This window comes from Cebus imitator, unplaced genomic scaffold, assembly GCF_001604975.1.
Source record: "Cebus imitator isolate Cc_AM_T3 unplaced genomic scaffold, Cebus_imitator-1.0 Scaffold658, whole genome shotgun sequence".
Lineage (NCBI taxonomy): Eukaryota > Metazoa > Chordata > Mammalia > Primates > Cebidae > Cebus > Cebus imitator.
Genome location: NW_016107973.1, coordinates 1,256,577 through 1,268,682, shown reverse-complemented (window position 1 = coordinate 1,268,682; position 12,106 = coordinate 1,256,577). Strand labels below are relative to the sequence as shown.

Here is a 12,106-nt window from a genome sequence, read left to right as displayed (position 1 = left end):
ATTAAAACAAAAAAAAATTTTAAATCTTGTACATAACACAGTATTGTTGTAGAATTCACATGTAACATTTTATATGGTAGTTAAAGTCAATTAGCTCCCTAATTGTGGACAAATTAACAGATCATTCCTGTCCTTTTGCTATATCTGTGCCACCCATGTAGCCCTGGCATCTGTGCAGACACATCAGCTTCCGTTATACAGTCACTTGGAAGTTCAAGCTCAGCATGAGTTTTTGCCAGGTAGCTGGAGTTTTCTTTCTTTTCTTTTTTACTTAGTTGAAGTTTAGGAGGGAAAGTACCAGTGTTCAGATTTGAACTACCATAGTTTGTATTTTCAAAAAACTATTTGAAGTATATTGTGTTTCAATTGGCTTTTGTTTCAAAGTGTATCCAAGTAGGATTCTTGAAATATAGAAATGAAATTTGTAAATAAATGAATGGCTGGTAAGTTTCCAAACTTAAGGAGAGAAATGATTCACTAAACTTAGGAAGCACACCTGGACACATCATAGTAAAGCTACAGAATAATGATAAAGATTATAATAGCATAAAATAGATACATTCATTGACTATAAAGGAGTACAAAATAGACAACAGACATCTATACATCCACAAATGGAGGCCAATAACAACTGCTGAGAGAAAATAGCTGACATGTTAGAGTTGCATTTCTAGCCAAACATCATTTAAGAAGTAAGCTGTGACAGACATGCAGGTGGACTGCCCCAAACCGCCTTCAAGGACATATTTGTCACTTCAGCTGCTAAGACAGCAGTCAGCTGCCAGTCATCAGCCATCAGTTCCTCCAGGTATGATCCAAGCTTCAGTAGATGCCTTTCCCAAGGTCATGCACTTGCAAAGAGGGACCACATTCAAGGACTGATCCAGGAGGAGGCGAAAATGACTGGTTTGTTCTGCCCAAGCTGGAATAACTCTGATTGGCCATTTTACCTTCAAAGCTCCCCTTGGGATCCGAAGAAGCTTTGGTTGGGCCTGGAGTGTAGATGCCCTTCACTCCGTGCCCACTCCTGCCTCCCTCCCATCCATTCATCAGGGGTTAATTCTAAGTACATGTCATGCACTCTAAAATCCATCTCACAGTCTACTTCCTGTAGATCCCGATCTGAAAAAGACATTTCTAAATAGAAAAGTAGCAGCATTTACACCAGTGGACTTCACCTTCAAAGAATGCAGGAAGAACATATTTTAGGCAGATGGTAAGTGATCACAGAAATATAATCTAATATACAAGAAGGAATTATAATGGACTACATTAACAAGCATGAGTAACAAAAAGTTAGAGAATTACTGTGTAGAACCGTTCTCATACTCACAAAGCTTATTTTGGTGACTAAAGAAACTAGATAAGACTAAATAAAGCTATTATGCGTCACTCAGATGATGGGAAAATCCAGTGACAGCACCTAACGCCCCTGGAAATATATTTGAATGACAAAGAGCCAACTCTTAAAAATGGATCACAAGTGGCTAACTGGGCCTAAATTCAAATGGAGCCAAGTGGCCATTTGCTGACTAGAGGTCGCACATATACTCTGAGTTCCCAGAAAACTCACACCTCTGTTCAACTTTGAGGCTTCCAGAGCACACCAGAACGAGCCAGTCAGAGCTAGGCTCTATCAACCAATCAGGGCTCAGTGGCATTTACCAATCAGAGCTCAGCTGTGCAGGCCAGTTAGAACTCAGTGCTTTCAATCCTTTGCATAAATGGGCTTTATTAGGAAGTTCGGAGGGAACGTTCACTGCTAAATCCTACCACTTCCTTCAGTGCAATTAGTTTCACACCCAAGACAGCCTCTCCCAACCTTGCCAAGTGTTCACTGGCACAAGTGCTCTGTCCTCCAAATTCCTTTTCAGAGATCTTTTGTTCACACTCCTGTCTCCACTGGCTCAGCCAATGATGGAATTACAGTCTCTGAGCCACAGTCACTGTCCAAAAGTGTAAGGAGATGACCCAGGATGCTGTGGTTTGGATACAATTTGTTTGTCCCCACCTAAAATCATGTTGAAGTGTGATCCCCAATGCAGCTGATGTAGGCAGATCATAAGGGGCAGATCCCTCATGATTGGCTTGGTGCCATTCTTCCAGTAGTGACTTAGCTCTCACTCTGGAGAGACTGGATTCATTCTCTCGGAAATGCATTAGTGTCCTCCCCTCTAGAGAGGGTTGTTACAAAGCCAGGACACCTCTTGGGTTATCTTTACACTTGTCCTCTTCCTGTTTGATCTTATCTGCTATATTATGAAGCAGCATGGAAGCCCTCACAGGAGCCAGGGCCCTGCCCCTGTGCTTCCCAACCTGCAGAACCATTTGCTAAATAAACTGCTTTTCCTTATAAATTATGCAGCCTCAAGCATTCTTTTATAGTGACACAAAATGGTTCAAGACACAGGATGAACCAAGAAGATCCTATCTGGGCTGTTCCAGCTGGGGCATAGAGGAAGAGATTGGTGTGTTTGTTTGTGTGGTATTTGTTTGTTTGCATGTTTTAATGATGGCGATTTGAGAATATTAATTCACGGAATGTATGGATATGCCCCTTGCCTCCTACATCCAATCAAGAGCAGGATTTGATTGCTACAATTTCAAGTAGGATTTGTGTACTCCAATTTGTAGAAAGGACTGTTCAGAAGTTTATGTGTGTGTGTTTACCTCACTGGTTTTCTGAGCATGTTATATACTTTTAGGTAAAAAAAGACTTTATTTCCCATCATAATCTGGGACCATTTTACTAACTTCGTTGCATGACCAGGAGGATTTGCTTTACCTGAGTGGTCTGACTTTGCCATGACTGGCCATTTTGAATGACACGTCATTGGCATGCTGCATTACTTCCATTACACTTAATACTCAAGTTCTTAAGTCCTATCTTTGGTTCAATTGCTACAACTTATACTGAGGTAGACAGATTTAAGAAATGTTTTGTAAGTAATATTATAAATCACTACACCAAGCACATGACCATCACCTCCTGCAAGATGCAGACCACCATTCTGATGCTCCCAGCAGAGATGGGCAAACATGCCTGAGTCCAGGGCCTCCAAGGCTATGTTCCGCTACACCAGGAGCAAGTGAGCTGCACAAGGAGCACCTGAGCACTGAAACCCAAAGGCTAATTTCAGAGCCATCACACTTGGCTTGAAAGATGTGTAGCCCACCAAGGGAGGGGCCTGCTGGAGGGTGGGAGTGTGTGGTGCCCTTCCAACTTGGGGGCTGTGTGTTAGGGAGGATAGCAGGTGGCCTGTGGCGTCCTGACGATTTTTCATGCATTCTTTCCCCGAGAATTAAACATTATCAACTCTGCTTCAGTCTATATATGTGGTGCAGTTTTTCTGTAGAAAATAATTCATTCCATTTAGTGATTTTTCATTTAATCTCTTTACTACATGCATGGTCATTTCTGTCAGTTACATTTCTAAATTACCCTTTAGTAGGATCAGTCATGTCACAATTGTTTTCATAATAAAGTCATTCAACTTGTTTTCTGTCAGTCCTCTACACTTATACAGTATAATTATCCAGAGGGTTTTTTTTTTGCATTAAATGCAAAATATAAAGTACAAAAGCACATATGAGAATCACGAAATTCCCAATCAAACTTTTCAACTTATCTTAGGATAATAGTTTATATTTATCAGGAAGACACAAACACAGAAATAGGTAAATCAAGTTTTCAAGAAACAATTTCTGTTCAAAGCAATCATTTCTTTTACATGCACTTAGAGTCTCAAATTACTATTCTGTTTCATTCACATTTGTCCAGTTCTTGACTTTTCAAGCCTGTAATCTTTCATTGTTTAGAATTAAAATGTAAGGTGTGCAATTATGCATGGATGATGGGACAGTCCAATGATAACAGCCCGAGTCCCAGTCTTTGCTAGCTCAGCCAGTGAGAGACCTGCAGCCTCTAAACCACAGCCATTGGCTCAAAATGTAGGACGATTGCTGGGGCTAAAGCATTAAGATCTTACTTGTGCAATTCAGCCTTGAGGTTTATGATATACAGATTCAATTCTTTGACTATGACTGTTAACTTGCTTGTTTTTAATCATGGTGATTTAAGGACATGAATCCAGAGCTGGGAACAAGACATGTGTCTTGCCTCTTGCATCAAATCAAAACAGGAGAAAGGTAGGCAATTAAGAAAAATAGGGCTCATCAATGGCCATTAGAGAAATGCAAATCAAAACCACATTGAGATATTATCTTAGGCCAGTAAGAATGGTGATCATTAAAAAATCTGGAGACAACAGATGCTGGAGAGAATGTGGAGAAATAGGAACACTTTTACACTGTTGGTGGGAGTGTAAATTAGTTCAACCATTGTGGAAGACAATGTGGCAATTCCTCAAGGATCTAGAAATAGAAATACCATTTGAACCAGCAATCCAATTACTGGGTATATACCCAAAGGATTATAAATCATTCTGTTATAATGACACATGCACATGTATGTTTATTGTGGCACTATTTACAATAGCAAAGACTTGGAACCAACCCAAATGCCCATCGATGATAGACTGGATAAAGAAAATGTGGCACATATACACTATGGAATATTATGCAGCCATAAAAAAGGATGAGTTCATGTACTTTGAAGGGACATGGATGAAACTGGAAAATATCATTCTCAGCAAACTGACACAAGAACAGAAAACCACCACACATTCTCACTCATAAGTGGGTGTTGAACAATGAGAACACATGGACACAGTGAGAGGAACATCACACACTGGGGCCTGTTGGGGGTGGGGAGGCTAGTAGAGGGATAGCAGGGGGTGGGAGATTGGGGAGTGACTACATTAGGAGAAATACCTAATGTAGGTGACAGAGGGATGGAGGCAGCAAACCACCATGGCATGTGTATACCTATGTAACAATCCTGCACAATGTGCATGTGTACCCCAGAACTTAAAGTATAATTTTTTTAAAAAAAGGAAAAGAAGCAAACAAAAAAGAAAAATTAGGATGACTGCTTTTTGCTCAAGCAAGTAGAATGTTAATATTTATTTTAATGTTTACTAATTTCCATTGTTTTCTTCATGTCCCTAATACTTTTGATTGATTTATTATTATATACATGTATTGCTTTATCTCAAAGCAGTTGGAGATTCTCTATTTTAAAAAAAATTGATTTCTAGTTTTTACCTCTGTGGAAAGGAATACACTCTGTGAATCTATTCTTGAAATTTGTTGATTTGCTCCAAAGCTCAATATTTCATCAGTTTTCTTAAATGTTCTGCTCACTGTTTAAAAATAAATTTAAATAACCCTTATTTAGTAATAGTTTATATTTATCAGGAAGACAGAAACACAGAAGTAGGAAAACCAAGTTTTCAAGAAACAACTTCTGTTTCAAGCAACAATTTCCGTTTCAAGCAACCATTTCTTTTTACATGCTTTTAGAATCTCAAGTTACTATTCCGTTTCATTCACATTTGTCCAATTCTTGTGTTTTCAAGCCTGTAATCTTTGATTGCTTAGAATTAAAATGTAAGGTTTAGAATTAAAATATAAGGATGTAGGAACCTGTAAATGATATTTTGAAAAAAAGTTATCTTTAAAGTGATTTGTAAGAGAGCAACTTTATTACAGTGAATAGTTGGAAAACCACAGAGACACAGCCTTTGGTGTAAAATAAAGATGTGTTCCAAAGAACAAAGGAAGAATTCAAGTCTCATAGAAAAATTTCCTTCCCAGGTTCCCTGTCTTGTAGGTTTGTGCAAAATGAAGGATTCTAACTCGTTTAGTTTTGATGGCTGATAGAACTGAGCCCTGATTAGTTGAGACAGTTGAGCCCTGATTGGTTGAGGCTGATGAGCCCTAATTGGTTGGTTCAAGTAAGCCCTGGAAGTCTCACAGTTTAGTCTCTTATTAGTTTCTTACCTTTGTGTGTGTGTGTGTGTGTGTGTGTGTGTGTGTGTGTGTGTGTGTTTGATGAGAGCACATGAAGTCTATTCTCTTAGCAAATTTTTAATATACAATACAATATTATTAACTATAGTTCTACTGTGGTAGAAATGGCTAAACTTATTTATCCTGCAAAACTACAAATTTGCACTCTTTAATCTACATCTCCCCTTTTCCTGCCACCCCCCCTCCACCCCTGCAAACCACCCTTCTATTCTATTCTGTGTGTTTGACATTTTTTCCTAGATTTTACATATAAGTGATATCATACAGTATTTTTCTTTCTGTAATTGGCTTAATTCACTTAGCAGGTTTATCCTCCAGGTTCATCCATATCATCATAATGGCATTATACCCTTCTTTTCTAAGGTGGAATAATATCTTAATCTGTGTGTATATATATCTATGTCTATATACAGATATAGATATCAAATCTTCCATCTATGAACACTTAGGTTGCTATTGTGAATAAAGCTGCAATGAACATGGCAGTACAGATATGTCCTGAAAAGATATACAAAGCCATGCAGATAATTTGACTGGGTAAAGTGGACCACAACTATTTTGCTCCCTTCTAGGATTTGCAGCATGTTGTAGTACAAGTGAAACATTTGTAAAGATTTGAGTAATGATTTTATTAGCTCTGTTTGTATGATTAATTATTCTCCTGAACTGCTTCCCCACCTCTAACCACAAAATATCACCAGCATCCATTGGAATGTACGTACTATCCTAATCACTGGATTGTGACCAGTCTAGGTACTCCAATAATCATATTTCCTTTCTTTGACTTCAGAAAAGAAACCAGTAGCCCATGTGATTTTTGGGAAAATAGGTTTGAACAGAACCTTGGAGATGAAGAGTGGGCTATGGGTTAAAAGTGTAATATAATGCAGTATGTCCCAAAGTGTGGTATACATGCCTCTTCAGGTAGATGACATGGTTTTAAGTGTTACACAGATTTTTGAAGAATTTTTTTGTATAAATATAAGGGATACAATTGCAGTTTTGTTACATGAATATATTGCACAGATGGTTCAGTGTAACCATCACCTAGATGGTGTACATTGTACCCATTAAGCAATTTCTGATCCCACCCTTCCAAATCTCCAATGTTTATTATTTCACACTCTGTGTCCATGGAGGTACACAGATGTTTAAAAACAGTTTATTGTGGCACGGTTCATAATGGCAAAGACTTGGAACCAACCCAAATGCACATCAATGATAGACTGGATAAAGAAAATGTGGCACATATACACCATGGAATACTATATAGCCATAAAAAAGTATGAGTTCATGGCCTTTGCAGGAACATGGATGAAGCTGGAAACCATCATTCTCATCAAACTAACACAAGAACAGAAAACCAGACACCACATGCTCTCACTGACAGGGGGGAGTTGAACAATGAGAACTCATGGACACAGGGAGGGGAACATCACACGCTTGGGCCTGTCAGGGGGTTGGGGTGGGGGGAGGGGATAGCATTATGAAAAATACCTAGTGTAGATAATGGGTCGATGCGTGTGGCAAACCACCAAGGCACATGTACTCCTGTGTAACAAGCCTGCACATTCTGCACATGTACCTCAGAAGTTAAAGTATTTTAGAAAGTATCCTAAATTTGGGTTAAATAATCAATAAAAAAGATATCCCATGTATAGTAGTAGAAAAAAAATGTTATGCAGTTTAGTGTGAATTGAAAATATGTAAATAACATGTTATCTGCGAATCCATAGATATTATTGCTTACAAAATACAAAAACGTTATTTAAAATCAGTTAATTAAAATAGCTTTATTAAATAAATAATTGTATAGTTGATATGCACATATGACAAAAAAGGATCAAACTGTTAGTGGAATGATTAGTTAACACGCTGTCAAAATGCCTAGGAATCAGACAAACCTGGTTCAAACCTCATCCACCACTTACTAGCCATGTGACTTTAAGCAAAAAGTAAGAATAATAACAGTACCTGCTTCACTGGGTTGTTGTTAAGCTTAAGTGAAGGGCATTACAGTGTAGTGATGGGGTGCACAAAATCTAAAGCCAGATGCCTTGGTTTCAAATCCATGCTCTACCAATTACCAGCTAAGTGATGTTAAGCAACTTAAGCTTCATGTGCCTTAATTTCCCCATCTGTAAGTGGGCTTATTATGAGAGTTGTATGAGTTAATACCTTTGGAGTGCTTAGGAATATTCTAGTATATATTAAGTGTTCCTTGGAAGCAATCCTAGTGTAAGCATTATGTGTTTGTTAAATTAAAATAAGCTTATAGGCTGAAAAGTGGCTGACCCCTATAATCCCAGCACTTTTGGAGGTCAAGGTGGGAGGATTGTTTGAGCCCAGGAGTTCAGGGTTGGCCTGGGCACCATAGCAAGACCCTGTCTTTTAAAAGGAGCCAGATGTGGTAGTGCAGACTTGTAGTCATGGCTACTCAGGAAACTGAGGCAGGGTGATTGCTTGAGCACAGGAGTTTGAGGCTGCAGTAAGCCATGATTGTGCCACTGTACTCCAGCCTGGGTGATAGAGTGAACCCTGTCTCAAGAAAAGAATAAAAATAAAAAATAAATGTCTATACAATTCCCAAAATTTAGTAAATTCTCATGAAATGTAACCCATTGGTGTTGCTTTGTATTCCCAACACTGGAAAGAAATAAGTATACAATCCGCATTTGATTAAGAGGCAGCATTTAATTGCTCAGCATACACAGAGAGCTGGCAAATTCCAGCACCTCTCTGCAGTAAGAATTAAAAACAGGCCTCATGGAAGCTGGGTCTCCTTGAAGGACTGTCGGAGTGGGGTTAGAGAGAATCCCCAAGTTATTTTTCTGTGTGGGCCATTTCAATTTACAGATGAGGAAACTAGGTCTCAGATAAATTAAGCAAGCTTCCAAGGGACATGTTCTTTGTAGGGACATGGATGAATCTGGAAACCATCATTCTCAGCAAACTGACACAAGAACAGAAAATCAAACATTTCACGTTCTCACTCATAAGTGGGTGTTGAACAATGAGAACACATGGACACAGGGAGGGGAGCCTCACACACTGAGGTCTGTTGGGGGAGGCTAGGGGAGGGACAGTGGTGAGTGGGAAGGTTGGGGAGGTGGTTGTGTTTAAAGACATGCCCATAGCTACACAGGTAGGAGACCTTCCAGCCTATTCAGATAAAAACTTACACAAACTTCCAACCCACTCAGATAAAGAAATAGGGCCTGATATAGAAATGCCTTTGTCCTTTATATAATCAACAGGCTCCCGGGAAAATATTTCTTCTTTTTTTGTGGGCATGAACATGGTGAGGTCCAGTAAACACTTTCCTTTCCTTTTTGAACTGTGAACTTGGCCTCTATGAATCATCACTTCAATTGCTGATAGGTCCTGGGCCAAACTGAGTAGCTCCTGTGAATCATTACTTCAGTTCATGATTGGTCCCAGGCCAAGATTCCAGGCCAAACTGAATCATACTTTCTCCAAGACAGCACACAGACTAAACACATTCCTTTCCCTGCCCAATCCATAAAAACCCCAGACCCCAGTCTCATAGTGAACAATGCATATGCCCCCCCCCCCCACTATGGAGAACTTATTTCTTTCACCTACTAAATTTTCACTCCAACCTGACTCTTGGTCCACACTCCTTAATTTTCTTAGATGTGAGACACGAAACTTCAGAAACTATTTCAAACAACAAAAAACTACTACATATTTTAATACAATGACAAGACTGCAACATATTTTGGTGCATTTGCTGGGAAAGAAAGGGATTCATCTAAAGGGTAAGTAAGAGTGGACATTTAACTCTTTACTTTCATTTTGGAGGCTTGTCCTCAGTTTTTTTTCTCTCAAGAAAAGTCAGCCAGTGCCTCTTCTCTCAATAAAAAACAAAACAATGAAAACACCGGGTCCCTGTCAGCCAGTTAAAAAACTGATAGGGTGGCTTCCAGCCTTAAGACTCAGGGGACAGACTTGTTGGAGAGAACTTTGTCAATCCCCATTGCTCTTAGGTGTTGGAAATGTTGGAAATGTTCCAATCCAGTTTCCTTTCACACAGGGCCTGGCTGTCACATGGGACTGGAAGGAGGTCCTGTGGCAACTGAAGGTTTCTAGCCAAGGCTACAGCTTGGTGTTACCTGAAGGCCTCTAGGCTAACTCCAGTCCTTGATATCCCATCAGGTGTTAGCGCCAGGACTTCCAGACTTTTCTATTGCATTTTCTTCCTTTCTTTTCTCAACTATCATGTCTCCTATCCCTTCTTTGTATACAATGATGTGGGTGTTTTCACAACCTTGGGATGTAGTCCTGTTGGGTAAAGTCAGCCAGTGCCTTAGTAATCAGAAATGCAATTCAATGAATTATTGTCTCTGTGGTTTCCTTGAAATGAGGAAATTCCAAGACCTGGATCTGGAGACCTATTCATCTCCCAATGATAATATTTAATGGGGTTAGACGAGGGGTTATTTCTCCCAGGACAGTTATCCCACCTTCATTTAAACTTTTTCTTTTCCAATGTGAATAGCCAACATTGTTCAACAGAACTAGACAAACTTTCTATGAAACAAGTTAATTTTCTTCTACTGAGAGACATACTGTGGAGACAGCCTATCAAGCCCCAGATATCTCTTTTTAACTTTTGCCTGGAAAGAATTTAGTTAGAATTTTTACCTAACATTTCAGACCTTACAGCTCCACCCAGAGGGATGGGATTTTTCTCCATGGGGAGCCTTGTCAACCCTTTGCCCCAAACCTCAAGTTCCCCAATTCTTTTCTCTCTTACGTCCTTCTGTCAGTGATCAGGTCCCATGCCCTATTTGTAGTTAACAAAATTCCACTTTCAATAGCCGGGAGGAAGCCATCCTGGCAACATAGATTTTAGCCCTTATACTGTCCCTGTCAAAGAAACGCCAGCTATTCAATCCTTGTGTTCTCTTGAGGCACCTGTTCTACATCCAACTGCATTGTAATTTAAACAAAAAAAAATGATTTTACATTTAGAAGTCAGTTGGTTCCATTCTCTGGAACTCCAGTGTTTCACTGGGACCATAACAGGGGAAGCCAGAGATAGTATTAAGACACTCTCTCCATTAAAGACTCTTGCCCAAATCCAACTACAACATAATCTCTCCCAGGCCCCTGGGGTACCCTGGAAGCCTTTTGGGCTGCGTGGGTCTAGAAAACCAGCAGGGCAGAAAACTATGTCCTTACACAGGTGAACATGACTAGTGCTGCCAGTTAGGTCCTCCAGATACATGGGTGAAGATCACACTTGTATCCATGGATGGAACCTATGTTGGTTATTGAGACCCAGAGGACAAGGGAGGGAAGAGGAGAAGGAAGATGCCCTTTCTCTTTCTCTCCACCCTAAGTCACTCAGAAGGGAAAGAGAAGACTACAGGATGTCTTTGTCTCCCTCATCTTGCTAGGTGTATAACAAACCTTCTACAGTCTATGCTCCTCTTGAGTACATTCTGAAACACTGGAACTCCTTTGACCCTGAGACTCGGAAGAAAAAAACAAATATATTCTATTATACAAGGGCGTGGTCATCTTACCAACTACAAGACAGACAGGAGACCTGGCTGCCTCAGAAAACTAGATCTATCCAACTAGATCTTTTCTACAGACGTGTGGACAAATGTTCCAAGATTCCCTATATACAAACTTTATTTGCCCTGCAAGACAACCCAAATCTTTATAAGCATAGTAAAATTAACCCTGCCCTCTTAACAGCCATATCAGACAAGCCTACAAAAGGTAATTCCCCAAAGTCAGAGAGACAAATACAACTTCTAGGTACCCTCCCTGACCCCCTTTTCCAGGGTCCCCAATAGTCATATCAGCTCCTCCAGTTGTGCCACCCACAAAACCCCTAAATTCACTGTTATCTCTACAAGAAATGCCCAGCAGACGTAGTACTGCTAAGGTTCAAGTTCCCTTCTCATTACAGGACCTTAGACAAATAAAGGGGGACCAAGACAAGTTCTCATGATAACCATGAGAGATATATAAAGGCTTTCCAAAATCCAACACAAGTGTTCAATCTTACATGGAGAGATAGTATACTACTGCTAAGCCAAACCCTAACTACTACTGAGAAACAGACAACCCTACAGACAACAGAAACATTCAGAGATGAACAACATGTGTCCTATAAGAAGTCCAAAAAAAA

At 39.7% G+C, this 12,106-nt stretch overlaps 1 long non-coding RNA gene across 2 annotated transcripts in view; it reads left to right on the top strand.

Annotated features, from left to right (window-relative positions):
- Positions 1 to 12,106, top strand: part of LOC108295761 — a 77,387-nt gene that overhangs the window by 8,937 nt on the left and 56,344 nt on the right. For both annotated transcript variants that reach the window (XR_001821578.2, XR_005198256.1), the window contains exon 2: positions 9,592 to 9,716. This is a non-coding gene — a long non-coding RNA (uncharacterized LOC108295761). The remainder of the gene's footprint in view (positions 1 to 9,591; positions 9,717 to 12,106) is intronic.